General features: G+C 45.2%; 1 protein-coding gene and 1 long non-coding RNA gene across 3 annotated transcripts in view; one reads left to right on the forward strand and one right to left on the reverse strand.

Moving 5' to 3' along the window:
• LOC143788741 (uncharacterized) overlaps positions 1-17423 on the reverse strand; it is a 311204-nt gene that overhangs the window by 229030 nt on the left and 64751 nt on the right. The gene's annotated exons all lie outside the window — the stretch shown is intronic.
• The window catches only part of KCNJ4 (potassium inwardly rectifying channel subfamily J member 4), a 202316-nt gene that overhangs the window by 21319 nt on the left and 163574 nt on the right, over positions 1-17423 (forward strand). The window lies entirely within an intron of this gene.

Consider the following 17423-nt stretch of genomic DNA (forward strand, 5'->3'; position numbering starts at 1 on the left):
CTCTAGGGGGCTGGTGTTCTCCCCCCGGACCGTTAGACGGTTCGGGGGTTCTTGAATTTCCAGTGTGGATTTTGATAGGGTTTTTGTTGACCATATAAGTTACCTTTCTTTATTCTGCTATCAGTAAGCGGGCCTCTCTGTGCTAAACCTGGTTCATTTCTGTGTTTGTCATTTCCTCTTACCTCACCGTTATTATTTGTGGGGGGCTTCTATCCAGCTTTGGGGTCCCCTTCTCTGGAGGCAAGAAAGGTCTTTTGTTTTCCTCTACTAGGGGTAGCTAGATTCTCCGGCTGGAGCGTGTCATCTAGAATCAACGTAGGAATGATCCCCGGCTACTTCTAGTGTTGGCGTTAGGAGTAGATATATGGTCAACCCAGCTACCACTGCCCTATGAGCTGGATTTTTGTATTCTGCAGACTTCCACGTTCCTCTGAGACCCTCGCCATTGGGGTCATAACAGGAATCTGTCCGTAGGATCAAACCTCATAAACTGTCTTTATGGGTATGTAGGTCTGAGAAAGTTGTATAAAATGATACCTCCAATGTCTTATTCCAGATAAATCTATTTATTTTACTCATTTATATAGTGTCACTAATGCCACAGCGCTTTACAGACATTATCTAAGATATCCACATTTTTCTTAATATGTAAATGAACTGTTAAGTTTTATGGGCCAGACATAGATCTCCCTGAGAATCGAACTTCAGAGATTAGATTTCCCTCCAGCCCCACCAAAAAGAAAACTACGTATTACACAGTTCTGAAGAGAGGAGCCCCTCTATTAATGGGTTCTTCCAGTCATATTACTATGATTCCACTAATTCTGGTTCCGTTCCGCTGCAGGTTGCTCCATTTGGGGTCCAAAACCATTTGATTCCAGTAGCGTGTCAGTAGTGTTTGAAGGGGGCATCGGACTGTTTTTTTTAGTGGCTAAGCCAGCCCCGTTCTCGATCTATGCATTATTTGTGGCAACACATAGTTGGGCTCTGAGAACTGACTAATGACCCAAGTAGACAAGCTAATAATCAGCTCAGGAACGATCGTTTCTGCCTATTGGCCAGTGTAAGCCATTAATCACCCGGTTAACGTGCAATGATTTTTCTGACAGCATGTTGAATAAATTTTATGAAATCTCATCCACATGCTGTGAAAATAATCTAAAAATTGATCTGTAGTGCAATTTTTTAATCTGCGGCATGTCAATTTACATTGCATATTTTCACTGATAATTTCACCATTTGTGAAAAATAAATCTGCTCCAAATCCACAGCATTTCCAAAATGTAATCAACAACAAAATCCACACTATCCGTGGTGATTATTCAGCTGTATATTTTCCGTTACGAGAAATCTGAAGCAAGTCAGTCTCCTGTGTTTGTAAATTTAATTTTGCATTGAAAGATAAGAAAAAAAATGCCACCTGCACTGTGAAAAGTTACCCCATGTCTATTCTTTTAGTCTCAGTCATTACATCACCTTTCTCCAGCTACTTGTGGCTGATCACTACATGTAATGGCATCCTCCACACACATGTACTACTGTGACCACGGACGTCGTGTCCTCACCAGGCTGCAGTCTAACAATTATTATTATTATTATTATTATTATTTATTGTTATAGCGCCATTTATTCCATGGCGCTTTACATGTGAGGAGGGGTATACATAATAAAAACAATTACAATAATCTTAAACAATACAAGTCATAACTGGTACAGGAGGAGAGTGGACCCTGCCTGCAAGGGCTCACAATCTACAAGGGATGGGTGAGAATACAGTAGGTGAGGATAGAACTGGTTGTGCAGCGGTTTGGTCGATCGGTGGTTACTGCAGGTTGTAGGCTTGTCGGAAGAGGTGGGTCTTCAGGCTCTTTTTGAAGGTTTCGATGGTAGGCGAGAGTCTGATGTGTTGTGGTAGAGAGTTCCAGAGAAGGGGTGATACGCGAGAGAAATCTTGTGGGAAGAGGAGATAAGAGGGGAGTAGAGAAGGAGATCTTGTGAGGATCGGAGGTTGCGTGCAGGAAAGTACTAGGAGATGAAGTCACAGATGTATGGAGGACACAGGTTGTGGCTGGCTTTGTACGTCATGGTTAGGGTTTTGTACTGGAGTCTGTGGGCAATGGGGAGCCAGTGAAGGGATTGACAGAGGGGAATTGTTCCTCTCTCAATCTGAAGTGCAAGGCTTGGGACTGTCAGCATTGATGGAAAATTAATAGCATCAGCCTATTGATTTCATCTATGTTACTGTGCTGTTATAGCCCCAAGAAAAAAAAGAGAAAACAATTCACAGAAGATTATTGACATATCAAATAGGAAATCCCTTTTAGATATCTATTGGTAGAAAATAGGTAAATAGAACTAGCTGATAAACCAAAAAAGATTGTGAAGCCATACAAGTAAATTGAAAAAAATGAACTGGAGTGGAAGGTAGTATGCATGGAAAATAGGAGCATGTTCACACTGGCCATTAAACAGACGAAGCCCAAGACCGAAAGAAAATGAGCAAATACCCTACTATAAGTAAATAAGTAAAATATTTTACGTGTTTACTTACAGCAGGATATTTGTTCATTTTGTTTCTGCTTGTGGCTGATACCATACAAGATAGCAGCAATTATGTATCATGGAAACTAATCTCAGAAAGTGAGAGAAATGATAATTAATGAGTGCAAGAGCAGAATAATGCAGCGAATGTTCGGAGCAAACATCCCTAAGGCTACGTTCACATTTGCGTTCTGCGCCGCAGCGTTGCCGCATGCGTCATGCGCCCCTATGTTTAACATGGGGGCGCATGGACATGCGTTGCACTTGCGTTTTGTGACGCATGCGTCACTGTGGTGCATGCGTCAGGGCGCAGAGGACGCAGCAAGTTGCAGTTTTTTCTGCGCCCAAAACCATGCAAAAGTGGACGCATGCGTCACAAAACGCTGCGTTGTGCATGCGTTTACATTTGCTTTGTGCGTTGCGTCGCCGACGCTGCGGCGCACAACGCAAATGTGAACGTAGCCTAAACTAGGTAACATTTCATTTGCATGACTTAGAATTGGACAGTGAACCAACTGACTTGTAGATGATCATATTCATATCTCAACAAGGAAGCCCTATTGTATTTTCATTTAATTTAAAGCCTCTTGTCTCTTGACAATTGTAATATCTTGGTAATATAGACACATTCACATCATATGTGTACACTTATCATATACAGTATCCATCTCTACAGGTTCTCATCCTACATCATTCCTATCTTCATCTTTGTGGTCCCTGACAGCTACTGGTGTTTTCTTTAGCTGCATTACTATTTCTTTATGCCGTTCCTCCATTATGTCTACAATATTCAGCTTCCATCTCTATCTCCCCTGTCACTTTGCCTCTTGATGGCTCTCTTTTTTTTTCTTGGGGCTATAACAGCACAGTAACATAGATGAAATCAATAGGCTGATGCTATTAATTTTCCATCAATGCTAGCAGTCCCAAGCCTTGCACTTCAGATTGAGAGAGGAATGAGGAGCTGCAGACACTTACATTTGAGGAACATGAAGTATTGACTTATATACATAAATGAAAGGATGCCTTTGTGTGTCAGCAACCACTGCTAGGTGAGCACAACAGATGTAGAGGCTAATCACAAAGCAAAAAGTTAAAGCAATAACCAGCATGGTGACAAAACAGTGAGTACACACGTATACAAAAGGCATCTTCATCTACATTTTAATATATGTGCGTATGTATGTATATATTAATGTGGCTATTGGGCACCTAGTGGTTGGGAGATAAACCTGAAGTAATGCTTTAGTATATATAGGAGTAAAAGGGGTTAATCGGCCATGATAGATTGATTGTGAGCAATGATGAGTTGGGAGTGACGCGGCTGCTCACCATACCTCCATACCTGGGTGTGATTCACTTTGTACATTGAAATCTGTTTGTCTCATACATGGCTCTGTGTATGGAGGTGTGCAGATCTCCTGGATGGGTGCCTTTGCTAAAGGACTAAGAAGCTGGACTCTAAGTTAGGTGGGCAAGCCAGCACTATAATATGGACTTTTTGCTTTATGCTGTACGTTGAGCCGGACAAAGACTATATTTGAGTTTCCTGTGATGAGGACTGCAATAAACCAGCTGGACTTTTAAATAGAAACGGTTCATGTAATGCCTCATATCGCTCTCAAGTAAGTAACACTGTTACATTTGGTGTTAGAAATGTGGGCAGTGTTCCCAGGGAACATGTGAATCAGCTACAGAAGTACGGCATGTTGTGGGTGAAGGCAGCTATAAGCCAGGGAGCAGCATCAAATATCATGGAGGACCTGATAAAACACCTGGTGCAAGCCCAACAGCTACAGCAGCAACAGCTTTAGCAGCAATAGCTGGCACAACAGGAGACAAGTAAGCTGCTTATGCAACAACTCCAGCAGCAGCACAAGCAACAGATCCAGCAGCACCAGCAACAGATCCAGCGACAACAGCAGCTGCAGCAGCAGCATCCACAGCACCAGTAACATCATCGACAACAGAAGCAGCAGATTGATTTACTCACAGAGGTGGTTTGTGTCACGGTGGCAGCTCCAATTCCAAAGTCAGATGATGATTTTTCTATCTGGAAAGTGGTGGAGAGCCAGATGATGATATAGAGGCCTTTTTAACAGTTTTTTAAAGGGTCGCCGATAGGAAGAAACTCCTGCCAAAGCAGTGGGTGGACGTCCTGGTGCCATACTTAACAAGGGAGCCAAAAAAGGACTACCATGATTTAGCCATACAGGACTCCAAAGAATATGAGAAATTGAAAACAGGAATTTGCACGCTTTGGAGTGACAATGTCTGTCAGTGCACAACGGGTCCACCGCTGGGCATATCGCAGTGACAGACCCCCTCGCTCACAAATGTTTGATCTACTGAACCTTTTCCAAAAGTGGATGCAGCTGGAGTTCTCTACCCCAGCGCAGATGGAAGAGCGAGTTGTAATGAATTGGTTTGTGCACTCCCTTCTGAGCCTGATGCAGACTTGGGGTGCCCAAGGAGATTGCTGGAATGCTGATGAATTGGTCGGATGACTTGGTCAGACTGGTCGAAAGGTATCATGGGATTGACGATTCCTTGGGGAAGCAGCAACTCACTCCATACTGAGGCGGAGGCTAAAAAGAGGGTGGGGTGTCCAAATTTCTAGGGGGCAACAGAGATCATACCAAGGGTCTCATTGGGGGCTGTAATTTGCTGGAGATGTCATGGCCCAGGTATTATAGTTGCCCATTGTCCCCTGACCACCGAGCAAATGGACTGTAGCATGGTATGCTGGTGTTCATCCTAGGTGTATGTACATCTGGACTGTCCACCTGGCAAGGGTCCCCAATCTTGTCCTGTAAAAGTGAATGGTCTGCAAATTAATGTTTGTGGGAGAAAGGGGGAAGAGGGAAAAGTTGAAGCTTGACACGCTGAGACATATGCCATAAACTGTTACAATTGAATATAGCTGGCGGGTGCCGTACCTGCTGGTGATTTCAGCCGAAGTGAGGAAGAAGGAGGGGAGTTTCCAGCACCTCCATCCAGTTTGAATAAAATTTCTTTTTTATTTGAACAATTAAAAAAAAAAACAATTTTGGTCTGAAAATTACTGGACTACTGCTACACTCCCTCTCCAGTTTATCCCTGGGAAGAAGGTGGGCATCTGCTCCATTCACGGGGATACTAAAGATGATCTGGTGGCCAAAGTTAACATTGAGATAGCCCGAAGTACTGAGTTCCTTGAAGTTGGCATGGACCAGGATTTATTGCATCCAATTATCATAGGCTGGGACATTGTGTTGTTTTGGGATTTGTGGGGGTGGGAGAAGACCTAGATTGCTTAGGTAAGAGACGGGGTGCCCCTAAAAAAGTCTCACCAACCCCAGAGTCTGATGAGTTTCTCTTCTGTGCAATGGTGGGAGATAAGGAGGTAATATCCTCTGAGGCCAACAATCCTGAGATAGGGGTGACTAGAAAAAAGTTTGGGTCTTCCAAACATTGGAGCCTAAATCTAAAAGAAGTGTTCAATAAGGTAACCGTTATAAATAGCATAGCATAGGAGCTGGGGGCCGACACCAGGGTTCCCTATTTCATGTTGAGTTGGGACGCCAACACACACATCAGCAGCAGGAGTCCAGGCAAAGCACGGGAGCACTGCCATCAAAGCAATTTAAAGCATATTGCCTCAAATAAGTCTCCAAGGTCTGATTAGTTCGCTCCGTCTGGCCATTAGTCTGGGGATGGAACGCAGACGAAAAAGACAAATCAATGCCCATCCTGGCACAGAACGCTCGCCAGAACCTGGACACAAACTGAGATCCCCTGTCAGAAACGATGTTCTCCGGGATACCATGTAAACGAACCACATTCTGAAAAAACAAAGGAACCAACTCCGATGAAGAAGGCAATTTGGGCAAGGGTACCAAATGAACCATCTTAGAAAAACGGTCACACACCACCCAAATGACAGACATTTTCTGAGAAACCGGGAGATCCGAGATAAAGTCCATAGAGATGTGCGTCCACGGCCTCTTCGGAATAGGCAAGGATAACAACAATCCACTAGCCCGAGAACAGCAAGGCTTGGCCCGAGCACAAACATCACAAGACTGCACAAAGGTACGCACATCCCGAGACAAGGAAGGCCACCAGAAGGATCTGGCCACCAAATCTCTGGTACCAAAAATTCCAGGGTGGCCTGCCAACACAGAAGAATGAACCTCTGAGATGACTCTACTGGTCCACTCATCTGGAACGAACAATCTCCCAGACGGACAACGATCAGGCCTATCAGTCTGAAACTCCTGCAAAGCACGCCGCAAGTCTGGGGAGACAGCAGACAAAATCACTCCATCCTTAAGGATACCCATAGGCTCAGAATCACCAGAGGAGTCAGGCTCAAAACTCCTAGAAAGGGCATCTGCCTTCACATTTTTCGAGCCCGGCAAGTACGAAACCACAAAATTAAACCGGGAGAAAAACAAAGACCAGCGCGCCTGTCTAGGATTCAGACGCCTGGCAGACTCAAGGTAAATCAGATTCTTGTGATCAGTCAAGACCACCACCTGATGTCTAGCACCCTCAAGCCAATGACGCCACTCCTCAAATGCCCACTTCATAGCCAAGAGCTCCCGATTACCGACATCATAATTTCGCTCGGCGGGCGAAAACTTTCGAGAGAAGAATGCACATGGTCTCATCACTGAGCAATCGGGACCTTTCTGCAACAAAACCGCCCCTGCTCCAATCTCGGAAGCATCAACCTCAACCTGAAAAGGGAGCGAAACATCAGGCTGACGCAACACAGGGGCAGAAGGAAGCGGCGCTTAAGCTCCCGAAAGGCCTCCACAGCCGCAGAGGACCAATTGGCAACATCAGCACCCTTCTTAGTCAAATCAGTCAGAGGTCTAACCACACTTGAAAACCCAGTTATAAATCGACGATAGAAATTAGCAAAGCCCAAGAACTTCTGAAGACTCTTCAGGGAAGTAGGCTGCGTCCAATCACAAATAGCCCGAACCTTGACAGGATCCATCTCAACAGAAGAAGGGGAAAAAATATACCCCAAAAAGGAGATCTTCTGAACCCCAAAAATGCACTTTGAACCCTTTACAAACAAAGAATTGGACCGCAAAACCTGAAAAACCTTCCTAACCTGATGAACATGTGACTCCCAGTCATCCGAAAAAATCAAAATATCATCCAAATACACGATCATAAATTTATCCAGGTATTTACGGAAAATATCGTGCATAAAGGACTGAAAGACTGAAGGAGCATTAGAAAGACCAAAAGGCATTACCAAATACTCAAAATGGCCCTCGGGCATATTAAATGCAGTTTTCCACTCATCTCCCTGCTTAATCCGCACCAAATTATACGCACCCCGAAGATCAACCTTAGAGAACCACTTTGCCCCTTTAATACGAGCAAATAAATCAGTCAATAGTGGCAAAGGATACTGATATTTGACTGTAATCTTATTCAACAAGCGATAATCAATACAGGGCCTCAGGGAGCCATCTTTTTTACCCACGAAAAAAAAACCTGCTCCTAAAGGGGATGAGGATGGACGGATATGTCCCTTTTCTAAGGACTCCTTAATATACTCTCACATAGCAGCATGCTCAGGCACAGACAGATTGAACAAACGACCCTTGGGAAACTTGCTGCCAGGAACCAATTCTATAGCGCAATCACAATCTCGGTGAGGGGGAAGAGAACCAAGTTTAGGCTCCTCAAAAACATCACAAAAATCAGACAAAAATGCCGGAATTTCAGAGGGAGTAGATGAAGCAATGGAAACCAAAGGTACTTCCCCATGAACCCCCCGACATCCCCAGCTTAACACAGACATTGTTTTCCAGTCGAGGACTGGATTATGAGTTTGCAACCATGGCAATCCAAGCACTAAGACATCATGCAAGTTATGCAACACAAGGAAGAGAATCACCTCCCGATGGTCAGGAGTCATACACATAGTCACTTGTGTCCAGAATTGTGGTTTATTCCTAGCCAAAGGTGTGGAGTCTATACCCTTCAGAGGGATAGGAACTTCCAAAGGCTCTAGGCTAAACCCACAGCGTCTGGCAAAGGACCAATCCATAAGACTCAAGGAAGCGCCAGAATCCACATAGGCATCCACAGTGATAGATGACAATGAACAAATCAAAGTTACAGACAAAATAAACTTAGATTGTAAGGTGCCAATTGAAAAAGACTTATCAACCTTTTTTGTGCGTTTAGAGCATGCTGATATAACATGAGCAGAATCACCACAGTAGAAGCACAACCCATTTTTGCGCCTATAATTCTGCCGTTCACCTCTGGACAGAATTCTATCACATTGCATAATCTCTGGTGCCTGCTCAGAAGACACCGCCAAATGGTGCACAGGTTTGCGCTCCCGTAAACGCCGATCAATCTGAATAGCCATAGTCATGGATTCATTCAGACCTGTGGGCGTAGGAAACCCCACCATGACATCTTTAACGGCGTCAGAGAGACCTTCTCTGAAATTCGCCGCCAGGGCGCACTCATTCCACTGAGTAAGCACAGACCATTTTCGAAATTTTTGACAATATATTTCAGCTTCATCATGCCCTTGAGAGAGGGCTATCAAGGCCTTTTCAGCCTGAATCTCCAAATTAGGTTCCTCATAGAGCAACCCCAGTGCCAGAAAAAACGCATCCACACTGAGCAGCGCAGGATCCCCTGGTGCCAATGCAAATGCCCAATTCTGGGGGTCACCCCGCAACAAGGAAATAACAATTTTAACCTGCTGAGCGGAATCTCCAGCGGAGCGAGATCTCAGAGAAAGATACAATTTACAATTGTGCTTAAAATTCAAAAAACGAGATCTATCTCCAGAAAAGAACTCGGGTATAGGGATCTTGGGTTCAGACACAGGAGCATGCATAACATAGTCTTGGATATTTTGAACCTTAGAAGCGAGAGCATTTAGGTTTGAAGCTAAACTCTGGATATCCATTTTTCAACAGCAGAGATCTGAGCCATTCAGGGGTTAAGAGGAGAGAAAAAAAAACAGCAGACTGCAATTATGGCTAGACAGAACTTCTGAGCAAAAAAAAAAAAAAAAAAAGGGTCAGAAACCTCCTTTTTTTCTCTCTTTCTTCAGCCAATACTCTTAATACATTAGGCCGGCAATACTGTCATGATTCCCAATGGCAGGGACTTAGGCAAAAAACGGACAAGCTCTAGGAAGGATGGTATCTTAGGTAACCGCGATACTGAACCTAACACGCAACTAAAAGTAGCCAGGGGGTGTGCCTACGTTGTCTCTAGACACCTCGCGCCAGCCGGAGAACTAACTACCCCTAATAGAGGAATACACAGACCTGACTTGCCTCCAGGGAAACCCCAAAGGTTATAGCAGCCCCCCACATATAATAACGGTTAGGTAAGAGGAAAACACAAACGCAGTATGAACATAGATTCAGCAAAGCGAGGCCCTCTGACTAGATAGCGGAATATACAAAAGAGGACTTCGCGGTCACCTCAAAACCCTGAACAGCCATCCTGGAATTACCTTAACTCCGTTGTCAACTCATGACACCGGAGTAGCAATTCCAGATCACTAGAGCTTCCAGCCGCACGAGATATGTAAATGCAAGCTGGACAAAACAAACACAAAAAGCCAAAGGTTCAACTTAGCTGACTTGCAGACTTGGAGCAGGAAGCAAGCAACAAGGTGCTCTGATAACATTGATTGCCGGCACTACAATGACTGGGAAACCAGACTAAATAGGAGACTCCCAATTTCCTAATGGAAACAGGTGCACTGGAAAAAACAAGACACCAGTCAACCAGTACCACCAGTAACCACCAGAGGGAGCCCAAAAACAGAATTCACAACAGGTTTCAGCAAAGGAGGCCCGACTTACTAAATAGACAGAAGTTAGATAAAGGGATTTTTGCGGTCAGCACAAAAAACTACAAAAAGCCACGCAGAGTGAGCAAGAAACCCCCCGTGCCGACTCACGGCGCGGTAGGTGCCACTCTGCAACCCAGAGCTTCCAGCTAGCGAGACAATATCATGATAGCCAGCTGGACAAAACTTAGCAGGTACTCAAAAATATATTCAGCACACAAATGAACAAGAAATGAGCTTAACAGGGACTTAGCTTCTGCTGAAGTAGACAGGTCATCAGGAGATCCAAGTGAGATCTGAACCAGTACAGATACATTGACAACTGGCATCAGGTAACGATCTGAGCAGAGTTAAATAGAGGAACCAGCCCAGTCTTAAACGATGCAGCTGAGGAAGCCACCTCCAGACCAGCAGCTCCACTTTCAGCCACCAGAGGGAACCCACGGACAGAACTCACAGAAATACCATTCCTGACCACAGGATGGAGCTCGAGAACAGAGTTCACAACAGGGAGTCATGTGAGATGGGGGAAAGATGATGAATTCTGTTTTGTCCATAATAAGTTTTAGAAATCTAGTGGAGAAAAAGGATGAAATAGCAGACAGACATTGTGGGATTCTGGTTAGTAGGGTGGTGATATCTGGCCCAGATCATCGGCATAGAGAGGATACTGAAAAATATGGAACTCTATGAACTGTTCAAGGCCAAAGGTATAAATTAAGAAGAGCAGAGGCCCTAGTGTTGTGAAATTGGATTTTGGGCTCCCCCGGTGGCCACTGGTGGAATTGAACTGGTGTGCATCATCCTCTCTGTTCACCTGTTTCCATCAGGATGTGGGAGTCGCTATTTAGCCTTGCTCCTCTGTCACTTCCATGCTGGTCAACATTGTAATCAGAAGCCTTTCTGTGCATGTTCCTGCTGCTAGACAACTCCCAGCTAAGTTGGACTTTAGTCCTTGTTTGTTTTTGCATTTTGTTCCAGTTCACAGCTGTAGTTTCGTTTCTGTGTCTGGAAAGCTCTTGTGATCTGAAATTGCCACTCTGATGTTATGAGTTAATACTAGAGTCTTAAAGTAATTTCAGGATGGTGTTTTGATAGGGTTTTCAGCTGACCATGAAAGTGCCCTTTCTGTCTTCCTGCTATCTAGTAAGCGGACCTCAATTTTGCTAAACCTATTTTCATACTACGTTTGTCATTTCATCTAAAATCACCGCCAATATTTGTGGGGGCCTCTGTCTGCCTTTCGGGGAAATTTCTCTAGAGGTGAGCCAGGACTATATTTTCCTCTGCCAGGATTAGTTAGTCCTCCGGCCGGCGCTGGGCGTCTAGGGATAAAACGCAGGCTACGCTACCCGGCTACTGTTAGTTGTGCGGCAGGTTTAGTTCATGGTCAGTTTAGTTTCCATCCTTCCAAGAGCTAGTTCTTATGTTTGCTGGGCTATGTTCTCTTGCCATTGAGAACCATAACAGTTTGACCGGCCACAAAGGGTTAAATTAATTGACAGAGAAAGGAGAGAAAAGAGAAGTCTGCTGAAGATTTTTTTTTTTTTTTTTTTTCCTTCAGTTCTGAGTGTGCTTGTAATTGAATCTCTTGCAAGTCTGCCTATATTGCAGCCTTTCTCTCTCTCTCTCCTTCTAATCCTGGAATGGCTCTGTGTTCACCTGTTTAAAATGGATATTCAGAGTTTAGCTGCAGGTTTGAATAATCTCACCACGAAAGTTCAAAATTTACAAGATTTTGTTGTTCATGTTCCTATATCTGAACCTAGAATTCCTTTGCCTGAATTTTTCTCGGGGAATAGATCTTGCTTTCAAAATTTCAAAAATAATTGCAAGTTGTTTTTGTCCCTGAAATCTCGCTCTGCTGGAGATCCTGCTCAGCAGGTCAGGATTGTGATTTCCTTGCTCCGGGGCGACCCTCAGGATTGGGCTTTTGCATTGGCTCCAGGGGATCCTGCGTTGCTCAATGTGGATGCGTTTTTTCTGGCCTTGGGGTTGCTTTATGAGGAACCTCAGTTAGAACTTCAGGCGGAAAAGGCCTTGATGTCCCTATCTCAGGGGCAAGACGAAGCTGAAATATACTGCCAGAAATTCCGTAAATGGGCTGTGCTTACTCAGTGGAATGAGTGCGCCCTGGCGGCGAATTTCAGAGAGGGTCTCTCTGATGCCATTAAGGATGTTATGGTGGGGTTCCCTGTGCCTGCGGGTCTGAATGAGTCCATGACAATGGCTATCCAGATCGATAGGCGTCTGCGGGAGCGCAAACCTGTGCACCATTTGGCGGTGTCTACTGAGAAGACGCCAGAGAATATGCAATGTGATAGAATTCTGTCCAGAAGTGAACGGCAGAATTTTAGACGAAAAAATGGGTTGTGCTTCTATTGCGGTGATTCAACTCATGTTATATCAGCATGCTCTAAGCGTACTAAGAAGCTTGATAAGTCTGTTTCAATTGGCACTTTACAGTCTAAGTTTATTCTATCTGTGACCCTGATTTGTTCTTTATCATCTATTACCGCGGATGCCTATGTCGACTCTGGCGCCGCTTTGAGTCTTATGGATTGGTCCTTTGCCAAACGCTGTGGGTATGATTTGGAGCCTCTTGAAACTCCTATACCCCTGAAGGGGATTGACTCCACCCCATTGGCTAGCAATAAACCACAATACTGGACACAAGTAACTATGCGGATTAATCCGGATCACCAGGAGATTATTCGCTTTCTTGTGCTGTATAACCTACATGATGTGTTGGTGCTTGGATTGCCATGGCTGCAATCTCATAACCCAGTCCTTGACTGGAAAGCTATGTCTGTGTTAAGCTGGGGATGTAAGGGGACGCATGGGGACGTACCTGTGGTTTCCATTTCATCATCTATTCCCTCTGAGATTCCTGAATTCTTGACTGAATATCGTGACGTTTTTGAAGAACCTAAGCTTGGTTCATTACCTCCGCACGGGGAGTGCGATTGTGCCATAGATTTGATTCCGGGTAGTAAATACCCTAAGGGTCGTTTATTTAATCTGTCTGTGCCTGAACATGCTGCTATGCGAGAATATATAAAGGAGTCCTTGGAAAAGGGACATATTCGTCCTTCGTCATCTCCCTTAGGAGCCGTTTTTTTCTTTGTGGCTAAGAAAGATGGCTCTTTGAGGCCGTGCATTGATTATCGGCTTTTGAATAAAATCACGGTTAAATATCAATATCCGTTGCCACTGCTGACTGATTTGTTTGCTCGCATAAAGGGGGCCAAGTGGTTCTCTAAGATAGATCTCCGTGGAGCGTATAATTTGGTGCGAATTAAGCAGGGGGATGAGTGGAAAACCGCATTTAATACGCCCGAGGGCCACTTTGAGTATTTGGTGATGCCTTTTGGTCTTTCAAATGCCCCTTCAGTCTTTCAGTCCTTTATGCATGACATTTTCCGTGATTATTTGGATAAATTTATGATTGTGTATCTGGATGATATTTTCATTTTTTCGGATGACTGGGACTCTCATGTCCAGCAGGTCAGGAGGGTTTTTCAGGTTTTGCGGTCTAATTTCTTGTGTGTGAAGGGTTCTAAGTGCGTTTTTGGGGTTCAAAAGATTTCCTTTTTGGGATATATTTTTTCCCCCTCTTCCATCGAGATGGATCCTGTCAAGGTTCAGGCTATTTGTGATTGGACGCAACCCTCTTCTCTTAAGAGTCTTCAGAAATTTTTGGGCTTTGCTAACTTTTATCGTCGATTTATTGCTGGTTTTTCTGATGTTGTTAAACCATTGACTGATTTGACTAAGAAGGGTGCTGATGTTGCTGATTGGTCCCCTGCTGCTGTGGAGGCCTTTCGGGAGCTTAAGCGCCGCTTTTCTTCCGCCCCTGTGTTGCGTCAGCCTGATGTTGCTCTTCCTTTTCAGGTTGAGGTCGACGCTTCTGAAATCGGAGCTGGGGCGGTTTTGTCGCAGAGAAGTTCCGATTGCTCCGTGATGAGACCTTGTGCTTTTTTCTCGCGTATATTTTCGCCCGCCGAGCGGAATTATGATGTTGGGAATCGGGAGCTTTTGGCCATGAAGTGGGCTTTTGAGGAGTGGCGTCATTGGCTTGAGGGGGCTAGACATCAGGTGGTGGTATTGACTGACCACAAAAATCTAATTTATCTTGAGTCCGCCAGACGCCTGAATCCTAGACAGGCGCGCTGGTCGTTGTTTTTCTCTCGGTTTAATTTTGTGGTGTCCTACCTGCCGGGTTCTAAGAATGTTAAGGCGGATGCCCTTTCTAGGAGTTTTGAGCCTGACTCCCCTGGTAATTCTGAACCTACAGGTATCCTTAAGGATGGAGTGATATTGTCTGCCGTTTCTCCAGACCTGCGGCGGGCCTTGCAGGAGTTTCAGGCGGATAGACCTGATCGTTGCCCACCTGGTAGACTGTTTGTTCCTGATGATTGGACCAGTAAAGTCATTTCTGAGGTTCATTCTTCTGCGTTGGCAGGTCATCCTGGAATCTTTGGTACCAGGGATTTGGTGGCAAGGTCCTTCTGGTGGCCTTCCCTGTCTCGAGATGTGCGAGGCTTCGTGCAGTCTTGTGACGTTTGTGCTCGGGCCAAGCCTTGTTGTTCTCGGGCTAGTGGATTGTTGTTGCCCTTGCCTATCCCGAAGAGGCCCTGGACGCACATCTCGATGGATTTTATTTCGGATCTTCCTGTTTCTCAGAAGATGTCTGTCATCTGGGTGGTGTGTGATCGTTTCTCTAAGATGGTCCATTTGGTTCCCCTGCCTAAGTTGCCTTCTTCTTCCGAGTTGGTTCCTCTGTTTTTTCAAAATGTGGTCCGTTTGCATGGTATTCCGGAGAATATCGTTTCTGACAGAGGTACCCAATTCGTGTCTAGATTTTGGCGAGCATTCTGTGCTAGGATGGGCATAGATTTGTCTTTCTCGTCTGCTTTCCATCCTCAGACTAATGGCCAGACCGAGCGGACGAATCAGACCTTGGAGACATATTTGAGGTGTTTTGTGTCTGCAGATCAGGATGATTGGGTTGCTTTTTTGCCTTTAGCGGAGTTTGCCCTCAATAATCGGGCCAGCTCTGCCACCTTGGTGTCTCCCTTTTTCTGTAATTCGGGGTTTCATCCTCGATTTTCTTCTGGTCAGGTGGAATCTTCGGATTGTCCTGGAGTGGATGCTGTGGTGGAGAGGTTGCATCAGATTTGGGGGCAGGTAGTGGACAATTTGAAGTTGTCCCAGGAGAAGACTCAGCTTTTTGCCAACCGCCGGCGTCGGGTTGGTCCTCGGCTTTGTGTTGGGGACTTGGTGTGGTTGTCTTCTCGTTTTGTCCCTATGAGGGTTTCTTCTCCCAAGTTTAAGCCTCGGTTCATCGGCCCGTACAAGATATTGGAGATTCTTAACCCTGTGTCCTTCCGTTTGGACCTCCCTGCATCTTTTTCTATTCATAATGTTTTTCATCGGTCATTATTGCGCAGGTATGAGGTACCGGTTGTGCCTTCCGTTGAGCCTCCTGCTCCGGTGTTGGTTGAGGGCGAGTTGGAGTACGTTGTGGAAAAAATCTTGGACTCCCGTGTTTCCAGACGGAAACTCCAGTATCTGGTCAAATGGAAGGGATACGGTCAGGAGGATAATTCTTGGGTGACTGCCTCTGATGTTCATGCCTCCGATTTGGTCCGTGCCTTTCATAGGGCTCATCCTGATCGCCCTGGTGGTTCTGGTGAGGGTTCGGTGCCCCCTCCTTGAGGGGGGGGTACTGTTGTGAAATTGGATTTTGGGCTCCCCCGGTGGCCACTGGTGGAATTGAACTGGTGAACTGGTGTGCATCATCCTCTCTGTTCACCTGTTTCCATCAGGATGTGGGAGTCGCTATTTAGCCTTGCTCCTCTGTCACTTCCATGCCGGTCAACATTGTAATCAGAAGCCTTTCTGTGCATGTTCCTGCTGCTAGACAACTCCCAGCTAAGTTGGACTTTAGTCCTTGTTTGTTTTTGCATTTTGTTCCAGTTCACAGCTGTAGTTTCGTTTCTGTGTCTGGAAAGCTCTTGTGATCTGAAATTGCCACTCTGATGTTATGAGTTAATACTAGAGTCTTAAAGTAATTTCAGGATGGTGTTTTGATAGGGTTTTCAGCTGACCATGAAAGTGCCCTTTCTGTCTTCCTGCTATCTAGTAAGCGGACCTCAATTTTGCTAAACCTATTTTCATACTACGTTTGTCATTTCATCTAAAATCACCGCCAATATTTGTGGGGGCCTCTGTCTGCCTTTCGGGGAAATTTCTCTAGAGGTGAGCCAGGACTATATTTTCCTCTGCCAGGATTAGTTAGTCCTCCGGCCGGCGCTGGGCGTCTAGGGATAAAACGCAGGCTACGCTACCCGGCTACTGTTAGTTGTGCGGCAGGTTTAGTTCATGGTCAGTTTAGTTTCCATCCTTCCAAGAGCTAGTTCTTATGTTTGCTGGGCTATGTTCTCTTGCCATTGAGAACCATAACACCCTAGGAATGAACCTTGCAGGACTCCGACAGATGGGGGCGAGGTGAGGAGGTGGTGTGCAAGTGGGAGACGCTGAATGTCCAGTCTGTTAGGTACAATGAAATACAAGATAAGGCCTAGTCAGTGATGCCAAGAGGTGAGAGGGTCAGTAATAGTAGGGAATGGTCCACTGTGACAAAGGCAGAGGACAGGTCTAGAAGGAGGAGGACAGAGTAGTGTCGCTTGGCTTTGGCAGTTAATAGGTCATTGGTGACTTTAGTTAGGGCAGTTTCAGTGGAGTGATGCAGCCGGAAGCCAGATTGAAAGCGGTTGAAGAGGGAGCAGGAAAAGAGGTGGGAGGACAGTTCAAGATGGACGTGTTGTTCCAGTAGTTTTGAGGCATAGGAAAGAAGTGATATAGGGCGATAGCTAGATGCAGAGGATGAGTCAAGAGAGATCTTTTTGAGGATAGGTGTGATTGAGGCATGTTTAAAGCTTGAGGGGAAAACACCAGTAGTTAGTGATAGGTTGAAGAGATGGGTTATGGTTGGGATGAAGACTGTGGTGAGGTTTGGGATAAAGTGGGA

This window comes from Ranitomeya variabilis, chromosome 8, assembly GCF_051348905.1.
Source record: "Ranitomeya variabilis isolate aRanVar5 chromosome 8, aRanVar5.hap1, whole genome shotgun sequence".
Classification (NCBI taxonomy): Eukaryota; Metazoa; Chordata; class Amphibia; order Anura; family Dendrobatidae; genus Ranitomeya; species Ranitomeya variabilis.